We start from the raw sequence: 12,145 nt of genomic DNA, 5'->3' as shown, positions 1-12,145 counted from the left end.
TCACCTTCCAGCTTGTACTCCTTCCCCTCTCCCCACTTCTAATTCTGCCATCTTCCCCCTTCCTTCCCAGTCCTGATGAAAGATCTCGGCACAGAACGGCGACTGTTTAATGATTTCCAGAGATGCTGTCTGACCAGCTGAGTACCTCCAGCATTTTGTGTGTGCTGCTAAAGATGAACTCTAAAGTAACATAGCTGCTCTCCCTAATTTCTGCTTACGTCAACCAGACACATTTTTACTTCCATTTTTGTCATTTCAGAGGCCATTCCTTTCATAATTCACTAGTTCATTCATTCAGCTCTACCAACAACTTCCCTTCTCATTGCATCCTCCCATGTAACTGCAGAAGATGTACCTCTTGTGCTTTTGCCGTCTTCTCACCATCTGAGAACTCAAGTGAAGGAGGAGAAGCTTGTACTTCCAGTCCCTACTGGGGAGACACAAGATGCAGATCAGAAGTCTGCTTCACAGAACAAGTTGCTTCAGTCCATCACAGTGGCATTAAATGTTTAATTACCTGCTGCTTTAATTCTCCCTGCCTCTCCTACAATGTCTTTGCCTCTCACACCAGCCAATGAAGCTCAGTGCAGGTTCAAGGAACAGCATCAGATCTTCTAGCAGGACGCATTAGAGCCTTCAATATTGAATTCAACAATTTCTAATAACTAACCTTTCTAGTTCTGATGAAGGGTCAATAACCTGTTAACATTAATTCAGCTTCTCTCTCTGCACAGATGCGGCCTGGCTTATGAAGTATTTAAAGCAATCTCCTTTATTCAAGATTTCTAACAACTCCAGTCTTCTGCATCTCACTACTACAACATAGGGTTTTGCTTCCATTCGATTCTCATTTATCTTCAAGCAAATCGGTTATGATTAACACACCTTCCTCATCGTATCCCAGCCAGCACCACCATTATCTACAGTACCTCACTGAGTCACCCTGGCTGTCCCTCCTGTTACAGACATTCCCTTTGTTTTCTCATTCTTCCCTCTTTTCTGCAACTTAAAATATGATTGATTTCTAACTCTTCTCAGTTCTGATGAAAGATTTGGGTTCTGACATGTTTCTTTCTGAATTGATGCTGCTTAATCGGCTGAATATTTTCAGCACTTACATTTTTTTAAAAAATTGTCAAATATGTTAATGTGCTTTCTAAGGACACCAATTGATCTCTCACAAAGAGAAAGAGGCCTCTTGTTCTTTGGGTAATACAATATTAGAGGAACAGTTGTTAATTAGAGCAGGAGACACAGGCAGAATTCATAATTTAAAGTAACATATTCAAGACGTGTTCGATTTTGTATTAATTTATATCACATTACCAAGATGTATTTGTGAAGGAGAGAAATGGAGTTGGTTGAGGTGTGAGTTCCCCTGGAGTTTTCATAAGCAAGTGGGAGATAAAAAGCTTAGGAACGGTGTACTCACCAGGGAAACCAAGTACTAAATTTCATTGATTTCATAACATCTCTGGCTCAGAAACTGGGAAAGAAATAGTGGATAATTTGTTCAGGGTGTGATATTTCTATTGGAAGTGCTGTATACCAATATTCAGCAAAAACAATGGAATTATATTTCACAGATCCGGGGCTCAAGGATGAAAGAAGCAACAACTTGTGCTTGAGTAGGGCTACAAAAATACTACAGACCCATCTCTTCTTGTCCTTAGTTTCAATATTTCATTTGGGATACGGAAGAACTGTTTTTATTACTTTAGTCAGAAAAAGAACAAAAGAATTGCCATCAGTAAAGGAAAATATTCAATGTACTGTAGTATAAAAACAAATGGAAAATGTGAAAATATATCTTCATAGAATAACTAATCCAGGGCCCCGAATGCATCAAAATCCTACAGAGCACTGGTAAAAAAAATCATCTGGAATGTGAGCAATGTCTTTAAAATACTAATTAACCTCTGCATTCCAAGCTTTCTTTTGTTTTTATTGATGATTTCATTTACAGTCAAAGGTTCAAAGCAAGTTTATTATCAGAGTATGTATATGTCACCTTTTAGGACCGTAAAACTTACTTTTTTTTTGCAGGTAGTCACAATAGGAACAAAGAAATACAATAGAATCAATGAAAAAGTACACGCAGACAAGAAAGGAAAGAAAAAACAAAAATATTAGCCCTATGTCACTTTAAGAAATGATTCCCTGAAAATTTTTTGCCAACCTTCAAAGGTTTCAAAGGTACAATTTAATGTCAGAGAAATATATACAATATACATTCTGAAATGCTTTTTCTTCACAACCATCCACGAGTGCCCCAAAGAATGAACGACAGTCAAATGTTAGAACCCCAAAGATTCCCCCCTAGCTGCCCCCCGCGCATAAATGGCAACAAGCAACAAATCCCCCTCCCCTCAACGGCAAAAAAAAGCATCAGCACCCACCATCGAGCACTCAAGCGTGTAGCAAAAGCAACAACAAAGACACAGACTTGCAATCCGTTCTCTCAACTTTACCGACAATTGTAAGCAAACTTAACCTCCTAAATATCTCTGTTTCTTACATCGATTTACAGAGTTACTAAATTTTCATGGCTTAGAGATTTTCAAATTGTTAAGGTTCATAACCCATGCTGCATAAAGGTTAGCACAAAGCTAGTACAGCTTGGGCTGTTGGAATTTGGAATTCAGTTCCAGCTTTCTCTTTTAGAAAGTTTGTATGTTTTTCCCAAGTGTGTGTGGATTTGCTCCAGGTTGCCACATACAACCCTGAGGTTCACTTTCCTGTGGGCATACTCAGCAAATCTATAAAATAGTAACTGTAACAGGATCAATGAAAGATCAACCAGAATGCAGAAGACAACAAACTGTGCAAATGCAAATGTAAATAAATAGCAATAAATAATGAGAACATGAGATAATAAAATAAAGAGTCCTTAAAATGAGATTATTTGTTGTGGGAACATGACAATGGATTGGCAAGTGAGCGTAGTTATCCCCTTTTGTTCAAGAGGGGTAGTAACTGTTCTTGAACCTGATGGTGTGAGTCCTGCGGCACTTGTACCCTCTACCTGAAGGCAGCAGTGAGAAAAGAGCATGGCCTGGGTGGTGGCAATCTCTGAGAATGGATGCTGCTTTCTTATGACAGAGTTTCATGTAGAGGCGCTCAATGGTTGGGAAGGTTTTACCCGTGATGTGCCGGACCAAATCCACTATCTTTTGTAGGATTTTCCGTTGATAAGTATTGGTGTTTACTTCACCTACCTTGTGAAGCTCAGTAGGTTTCTGTACATTCCATTGATCTCATAGCTGAAGAAGTCCAGTCTCTCTGGCCTTTCCTCATAGGATAAACTCCTATCCACACAATGACCTGCTGAACACCTGTGCACTGTCTAATGCAAGTATATCCTTCCTCATGTAGGGAGACTATGGTATTCCAGGTACAGTCTAACCAGGACCCTACATGATTAGCAATATCAAATTTCCACACTGATACACAAGTTCTCTTTTATATAGGACAACATACTGTTTGCCTTCCCACTTTGTGTACCTTTTTATTAATTTTCAATAATTTTGCAGGTCTGTTTGAAGAACAACACCTTTCAATCTTTCATTGTTTGCCATTTTTACCGTTACCACCAAAGTGGATATTATCACGTTTTTACTGCATTATGCTGTGTATGTTTGTGGCTTTAGCTGTTAGGAGGCCGTCCACATTAAGGCTTTATGTGTTGTATATTCAGAGATGCTCTTCACACACCACGGCTGTAACACGTGGTTATTTGAGTTACTGTCGCCTTCCTGTCAGCTTGAACCAGTCTGACCATTCTCCTCTGACCTTGCTCATTAGCAAGGCATTTTCACCCACAGAACTCCCTGGATGTTTTTTTTTGTTTTTTGCACCATTCTCTGTACACACTAGAGACTGTTGTGTGTGAAGATCCCAGGAGAAAAGCATTTTCTGAGCCTCTCAACCCCCTCCTATCTGGCGCCAACAATAATTCACGGTTAAAGTCACTGATCACATTTTTTTCTCCATTCTGATGTTTGGTTTGAACAACAACTAAACCTCTTGACCATGTCTGCATGCTTGTATGCACTGAGTTGCTGCCACATGATTACATATTAGCATTAATGAGCAGGAGTACCTAATAACGTGGCCACTGAGTGTTTATTCCATTTACCAGACCATTGCCCATTTACTTGTCCTGCCTTAGTCCTTTAAGTTGCCCCTTGTCACAATTATGTTGTCACCCACCTTCGTATCATCAGCTCATTTGGATAAAATTCTTTGGGTGGAGGCCCTTCATCTATATCAATGACTATGTGGTGAGGTAGAGCTCAAATACTATCTATAACCTTGCTCATGATGCAGCCATTGTTGGTAGAATCTTAGATGAAGATGAGAATCCGTACAGGAGTGAGATATACCAGCTAGTGGAGTGGTGTCGCAGCAACAACCTGGCACTCAACGTCAGTAAGATGAAAGAGCAGATTGTGGACCTCAGGAAGGGTAAGACAAGGGAACACATACCAATCCTCACAGAGGGATCAGAAGTGGGGAGAGTGAGCAATTTCAAGTTCCTGGGTGTCAAGATTTCTGAGGATCTAACCTGGTCCCGACATATCGATGCAGCTATAAAGAAGGTAAGACAGTGGCTATATGTCATTAGGAGTTTGAAGAGATATGGTTTGTCACCTAAAACACTTGAAAACTTCTAGAGATGTACTGTGGAGAGCATTCTGACAGGCTACATCACTGCCCGGTATTGGGGAGGGGGGTGCTACTGCACAAGACCGAAAGAAGCTATAGAAAGTTGTGAAAGCTCCATCTTGGGCACTAGCCTCTGTAGTATCCAAGATGCCTTTTCTCACTGTTACCATCAGGTAGGAGGTACAGAAGCCTGAAGGCACACATTCAGTGATTCAGAAACAGCTTCTTCCCCTCTGCCATATGATTCTTAAATGGCCATTGAGCCCATGAACACTACCCCACTTCTTAAAAAATATATATTATTTATTTTTGCACTATTTTTAATCTATTCAATATACATATATATACTTACTGTAATTGATTTGCTTATTTATTTTTTTCTTTCCATATTATCATATATCGCATTGAACTGCTGCTGCTAAGTTAACAAATTTCATGACACATGCCGGTGATAATAAACCTGATTCTGCATCTAGACCTCATCAGTCCATGTGAAGACCTCGACTTGAAATGCTGACCTGCAGATACTGTCTGATCTACTGAATTCGTTCGGTGCATTGTATGTTGCACCCGATTTCAGCATCTGTAGATAACTTCTCGGTGCCTTCTTCTAAATCAATGTTATGGGTTGTGAACCACTGTGGCAACAGTACAGATCGCTGGAGCAGCTCTTCAGTTGCAGCCTTCAACTCAAATTGCCTATTCATTCACATTCTGCTTTTTTCAAAAAAATATTGTAACTAATCCTTAATTGATACATTGAAAACATGAGAAGTAGAGAAAAGTGAGGATTGGAGATGGACCATGTAAATAGTTATTCAATGTAAGAACAAGTTTAGTTGGTTGGAGGAGGTTAAGGGTAGAAATGGAGGGTTGTGGTCTCCCTGGTGAGTGGTGTAGTGAGAAGCAGGATACCCGTAACTTCTCCTCCCATAAGTCAGGGTCTTTATTTGGTTTCTCACCTGTGCCAGGAGGTCTCATGGTTTTGAGATGGATGCTGGTATTGTGATGCACAAGGCATAGCAGTTGCATAAGCAGCAGGATGAGTCATCGTTATTTGTATGTTCCACCAAAAGGAAATCACTTAAGCAGGAAGAGGTTTTTACTCGGACTGCTAATCCTCATTTCCAGATGTTTCAAGACAACAAACGTTGTTACCTCCCCAGCATGTGCTCATGTATACTTTGCCTCTCCCCCACTCGCTCGGTGTCAGAGCCATCAGATGCCAGCCTTTGACGATTGTTCCGTAAAACCTCTCTGCTTTGCTAGTTCTCTGTCCTGGTCACTAACCTCCTCAAAATGAACCATTTTGACTGTAGCACAAAACAAATTCAGCAGGTTGGGCAATGCTTGTGGGAGTAAAGAAATTACCAAAGTTTCAGGCTAAGATCCCTCATCAGGATTTCTTTCCCTCCGTAGATGCTACCTGACCAACTGACTTCCTCCAACAGTTTGTGTTGTTGCTCCAAGCAGACTCTCGCGTCTCCATTTTGGCCGCAGGTGCACATATGTCCTTTTCACTGTTGGCAGATCATTCAGAGGGATGAGAGGAAGATATCCACGAAGAGCCAAATCAGTGAGCTCACTTCATCGATCAGTGGTCAAATATCAGAGAGAGAGAGAGAGACCGCAAGCACTTCCATTATAGCATAAATCATCAGACAATTTACACATGCATTATTTCTTTGAGTTCAATCAATGCAGCACCTTCTAGCACTTGATTCTTTCTACACACCAGCACTACAAAAATCAAATTGTGTTCATAGTTTAGTATTTAGTATTATTTGTCTTTAAACTATGGTGGAACTTACATTGATGAATGTTTAACATTTACAAATGCGTTTTGATTAATCATTAAACTATATAAATTATAGTTTACTATCTTCCTCAACAGTGCAGAATATGGAACAAAGTTTTTAGCACAGCATTATATAACTGCTTTGTTCTGATTGGGTATTTGGTTGAAGAAATTGTGATGTTATAATGGAGAACAAAATAAATACATGCATTTTAGCCAGGATGAGCTTAGTTAGTCATTACTTGAGTAAGTGTGTTAATGAAAATAGTATGAACAGAACAGATAGATTTACAGACACAACAGTGCATTCCTGAAACAGGGAGATGAATTGTTATCACTCGACTGAGTTTCTACCAGTAAGTGAAATATTAATTGACTCGTGCCAACATACAGGCCAAGAAAAAGTAATTAGCTTGAACCAACATCAATTCATTTTTAGTTTATGTCAAATCAAAAATACTGGAGAATTTGTTGCTATTTTTGCTCTAGGTACATCCTGAAAGTGTAAATATGAAAGTGTATTCTGGTTTTCCAGGAGTTTCAATTTTTATTTTAAATTTCATATTTCCATCGTATGTACTACTCTCTTGATTGTAATTCCCAGGTATATACTAAATATAGAAAGAAAACATGCTGAGTTAGAATTGACTTAAATGTAACATTTTTGAATGGATACAAAGGGAATATCTGAACGTAGCAATTTCCCGTCTGTATCACGGGATGTCTAATGAGAAAATACACACAGTGGCATCACCAACGGAGTCACCTCTAACCCCACATTTGGAATTCAGTTCATCTGAAATGAGATCATACAATGCTTTCAGCTGGTTGCTTACAAAAGATTTCAACAAGTAGAAAAAATTATGCACCAGATTTATTCTCTGGTATTCAACATGCTAGAACGTTATTGTGAAAAATGACTATAATTAAGCACTTGAAAAAGATAGCTCTTTTTGAGTTTATTCAGATCTGCAATAAGTGAAGGTGTTTAGTAAACAAGGTAGTTATTGTACTTTATGGCAAATGGCCAAATCCTACTATGGTTCTTTTCAGAACTGTATCCCTCAGTAGTGACCAAGAATTCAAAAATTTGGAAAAAGTGACATTCAGAATTACTTTCAATACTTGGGACTTTTAGGGTGACACTGAAAGGAATCAAATTAGGGTTTGGCCATTTGCCGTACAATACAGTAGTTATCTTGTTTACTAAATATCTTCACTTATTTCAAATTTAAATAAATTTAAACTGAGGAATCTTTCTTAAGCATTCAATTGCTGTGTACATACATCTATTGATGCTTCTGGACACATCTTCAGTGATGTTCCTGGAATCATCGGGTGTTTCGGGTCTTTCAACATCATAGAACCTCCTCCAGGTGACCCAGCCGGGGCTGATCAGACCCCAACTTGTGCCCAGATGGCTAGCTATTTATGACTCCATGGCTGCCCTCTTTTGAGCCACAGCCATCTTGAGGCCCTCTCTGCCGCATCGGTGGTGCTGCGGATGGCTCTCCTCTTCCTCTCTCCCTTAGTCTAAGAATAGGCATCTGTTAGTCTCATGAGATGCCCAAAATGCTGAAGGCTCTAACTAAAGAATGGGCTACGAATCCCCTACAACCAACCTCCACTGGGAGACACTCGTCTCACTAAGACATTTGATCACTGTGCCAAAAATAATCGGGATACAAACTGCTAAAGTCAACAATCTGATGATATTCCTGTTACTGAAGTGTAATGTGTAAAAAAAACCCTGAAATTTCCTAAGAATGTGGAGTCTACTGTTACATATCTTATTTTGAATTTGAATATATTAATAGTAAGAAATAAAATTTATCAACTCAGTCCTTTGAAATCCAAAATTAATCAAAAGATATCAAATATGAAATCCAAAATTAATCAAGGGATATCAAATAGTACTTGCTTTCATAAATTGTAATTGGAACTTGAATATTAAAAACCAGGCAATTTAGAGCTAACGTGTCTTTTGCTTCAACTGATTAAAAAGCTAATTTGAAGAAGTATGACCACATTAATTGGCAGTCTTTAGACCAGCATTATGGTCTCTGTAGAAGTGCTTCATTATCAACATATATTATAAGAACAGGGTGAATTTTGTCTGTGTAGGTAAAAGGACAATGTAATGCTGATAGACCTGAGGGGAAAAAGGTTCTGTCAGAAACACACTAACAGGTCATTCAGAAGCAGAATGCGAAAGGGACGGGGGCGGGGGAGCGGGAAGTGATTAATGTTTAAGCGCAATTCTTCACTTCCACTGTTCCTTCTGTGGAGTTACATAAAATGCTGCCCAGGACTTGAATGTTATAGGTTATATTATTTGTGACCAAAACTCTAAAAGGAAGACTCTGGGTTATATTTCAACTATTTCCCTTGAGATTCATCAATGCAATTTATCTGCACGAAAACCAACTGCTAGAATGGAGTTTCCATTTATTTATTCAGCAGGGTATGGAATGACAAGGGAGGAGGTTTCCTCTGTGCACAGTATGTGGCAAATTCATAAACCTATTCTTGACAAATGTAAAGATTGTATATGTGAGTTTTTCTGCTTTTCACTATGAGAGAAAATCAACTCCTAAAATTTAAAAAACTTACTAAATTTACAAATCAATAATATGAATTACTACATTCAGCAGTATGATAATTCATTGTTAAACAGGAAACTTTGAAGTCACATAAATTCTTGATTAGAACTAACTGACCATCTGTGCCTGAAAGGTATAATAACTGTATTGTTGCACTTTTATTTTTGGTTTTACAGCTTTTTGTTTAAAATTTATTCCATTTGATTTTAATATTAGTTCTTTATTTTCTTTTCTGCTTTGGTATCACTAAGTTTAATGTGGACTAACTGAGGATGGATGAAGTTTTAATTGCTGTCAGATCAAGGCAGATTATTGCAGCGATGGTTTTGAAAATCATTATTTGGCTTTGTTGACCAAAATGCCTCATTTGCATCTTGTGGCTAGTTGCCCACAGAAGTTGTGGTAAAGACACAATTAATAAGCTTCTAAAAAGGGATCTTGGGACCATAACCTGTCTAACTTCATGCATAGTTTTACTGTCTTTTGAAGGAAGCACCCAAGCTAGTTAAAAATAGTCATCTATTACCAAGTAACTGCTATTGATCGTTTTGGTTTGTTTTGTAGAATAATGGAACCATATACCCTGGGAGTAATCCATTTGTACCTTCCTGCTGCTCTTTGAGTGATCTATTATACTCTATTTCCTGCACTTCTCCCATTGACCAGCATGTCTTCTCTGACCATGCAACTTGTCACATGTTTCACTATGCCTGCACCAAACCTCTCTACCATGGACCAATTGGACATGAATACATAGTTGCATGGTTCAACCCTCCAGTTAAAGTTGGAGAGTATCAGTCAGGATTTGTCTTTCGAAGAAAGGTCCATCCTTGGCTGCCTCCAATTTTGCATCAGCATAGTTCTCCTTCACAATATCACCTCAAGAATCCCATCTTGAACTAATAATTTGTTCCCTTAAGCCCTGTGTTGTTATCAGACTACTTGTTTGCCTTCTACTGTGGATACCTAGGTATTTCCACCAATAAAAAAAATTTGGAAAGCCAAAGTCATTGAGCTGGAACTTGTTCACAGTTAAGCCAACAATTTCATTGGGCACATTTGACCTTTTGCGATGCCATGGTCTTACCACTGATCTGACAGATCTAATACAATTTGTACATGGCCCCTCAGCTTTACACTAGCTACTCTGTGGTCCATTCTACTAAATAGGTTGCATCTTTCATTAAAGAGATATGAGGTTAGATAGATTGCTCTTACTTATTTTAACTTATGTTAATGTATTTAATGTGCATTAATTGCACCTTGGATAGTTACAATATTAACAGCAAGTATGTGTGGAAGATGCAGGTGTGGATGTGTTGAGCCGTCACAACAAGGAGTTGTTCATTCTATTATCCTTCATCCCTGACACAAAGTTCATTCCCAGGTGCCGATCCCATTCCTCTCCTCGGCACATGCCTACGATCAAAAAAGGTTGCTCACAGTCTTGGTGTCTCTGACATTAGCTCAGCCATGTATCCATAGGCTAATCTGTTTCCTCTTCATTTGTCTATGCTTTGCCTCAGCTTGTCATGGAGTCATACAGCAGTGAGAGAGGCTCTTCAGCCCATCAGTTCTGTGCTGACATTTCAGCATTCACATTAATCCTATACTAATCTCATTTAATCTCCCCCAGCAAGTTAGGGAGCATCTATGGAAGGAAATGATCAGTTGAGATTTTGGACTGAGACACTTCTTTGGGACTTGAAAAGAAGCGGGAAGCAAAAATAAGAAGGTGGGGGGAGGGGAAGGAATACAAGCTGGCAGGTGATAGGTGAATTCAGGTAAGGAGGAAGGTGGGTGGATGGGGGTGGGGTGGGAATGATGTAAGAAGCTAGGAGGTGATAGGTGAGAGGACTGAAGAAGAAAGAGTCTATTAGAAGATGACAATAGACAGTGGAATAAAGGGAAGGAGGTCGGGAACCAGAGGAAGATGATGAGCAGGTAGTGAGGGGCGAGGAAGGGAAAGAGAAAGAGTGAGAGGCCTACTGGAATGAGGAAATCAAAAGGGGGGGGGGAATAAAGGGGAATGATTACTGGAAGTTATAGAGATCAATGTTGATGCTGTCAGCTGGGGATGACCAAGATGGAATATGAGGTGTTGCTGCTCCAGCCTGTGCCAGGTCTCATTGCCGTAGCAGAGGAGGTCTTGGATAGATGTGTCAGTGTGGAAATGGGAAGTGGAATAGAAGTGTGTGGCTACCAGGAGATCCTTGCTGTTGCGGCAGACAGAGCAAAGGTGCTCGACGATGCAGTCCCTCAATCTGTGTTGGGTCTCTCCAGTGTAGGAGAGACTGCACTAGGACACCAGATCCAATAAATGACTCTGATAGGCTCACAGGTGAAACATCGCCTCACCTGGAAGGATTGATTTGAGACCTGAATCAGGTGAGGGAGGAGATACAGGGGCAGGTGTCTGAGGAAGGACATGTGGTTATGGCGACCACCTCCCGTCACCCCACTAGGAATAGGGATTCCCCCGGTCCTCACCTATCACCCCACCAGCCACCGGGTCCAACATATTATTCTCCGTAACTTCTGCCACCTCCAACAGGATCCCACCACTAAGCACATCTTTCCCTCCTCCCCCCGCTTTCCGCAGGGATCGCTCCCTACGTGACTCCCTTGTCCATTCGTCCCTCCCATCCCTCCCCACTGATCTCCCTCCTTGCACTTATCCTTGTTGGCCCCAGACAGTCCTTCCAGGTGAGGCAACATTTCACCTGTGAGTCGGCTGGGGTGATATACTGCATCCGGTGCTCCCGATACGGCCTTCTATATATTGGTGAGACCCGATGCAGACTGGGAGATCATTTTGCTGAACACCTACGCTCTGTCCGCCAGAGAAAGCAGGATCCCCTGGTGGCTGCACATTTTAATTCCACATCCCATTCCCATTCTGATATGTCTATCCATGGCCTCCTCTACTGTAAAGATGAAGCCACACTCAGGTTGGAGGAACAACACCTTATATTCCGTCTGGGTAGTCTCCAACCTGATGGCATGAACATTGACTTCTCTAACTTCTGCTAATGCCCCACCTCCCCCTCGTACCCCATCCGTTATTTATTTTTAT

The sequence above is a fragment of the Mobula birostris genome, chromosome 9 (assembly GCF_030028105.1).
Source record: "Mobula birostris isolate sMobBir1 chromosome 9, sMobBir1.hap1, whole genome shotgun sequence".
Taxonomy (NCBI): domain Eukaryota; kingdom Metazoa; phylum Chordata; class Chondrichthyes; order Myliobatiformes; family Myliobatidae; genus Mobula; species Mobula birostris.
The sequence above is the reverse complement of the archived record's forward strand: the minus strand, read 5'-3'. Positions refer to the sequence as shown.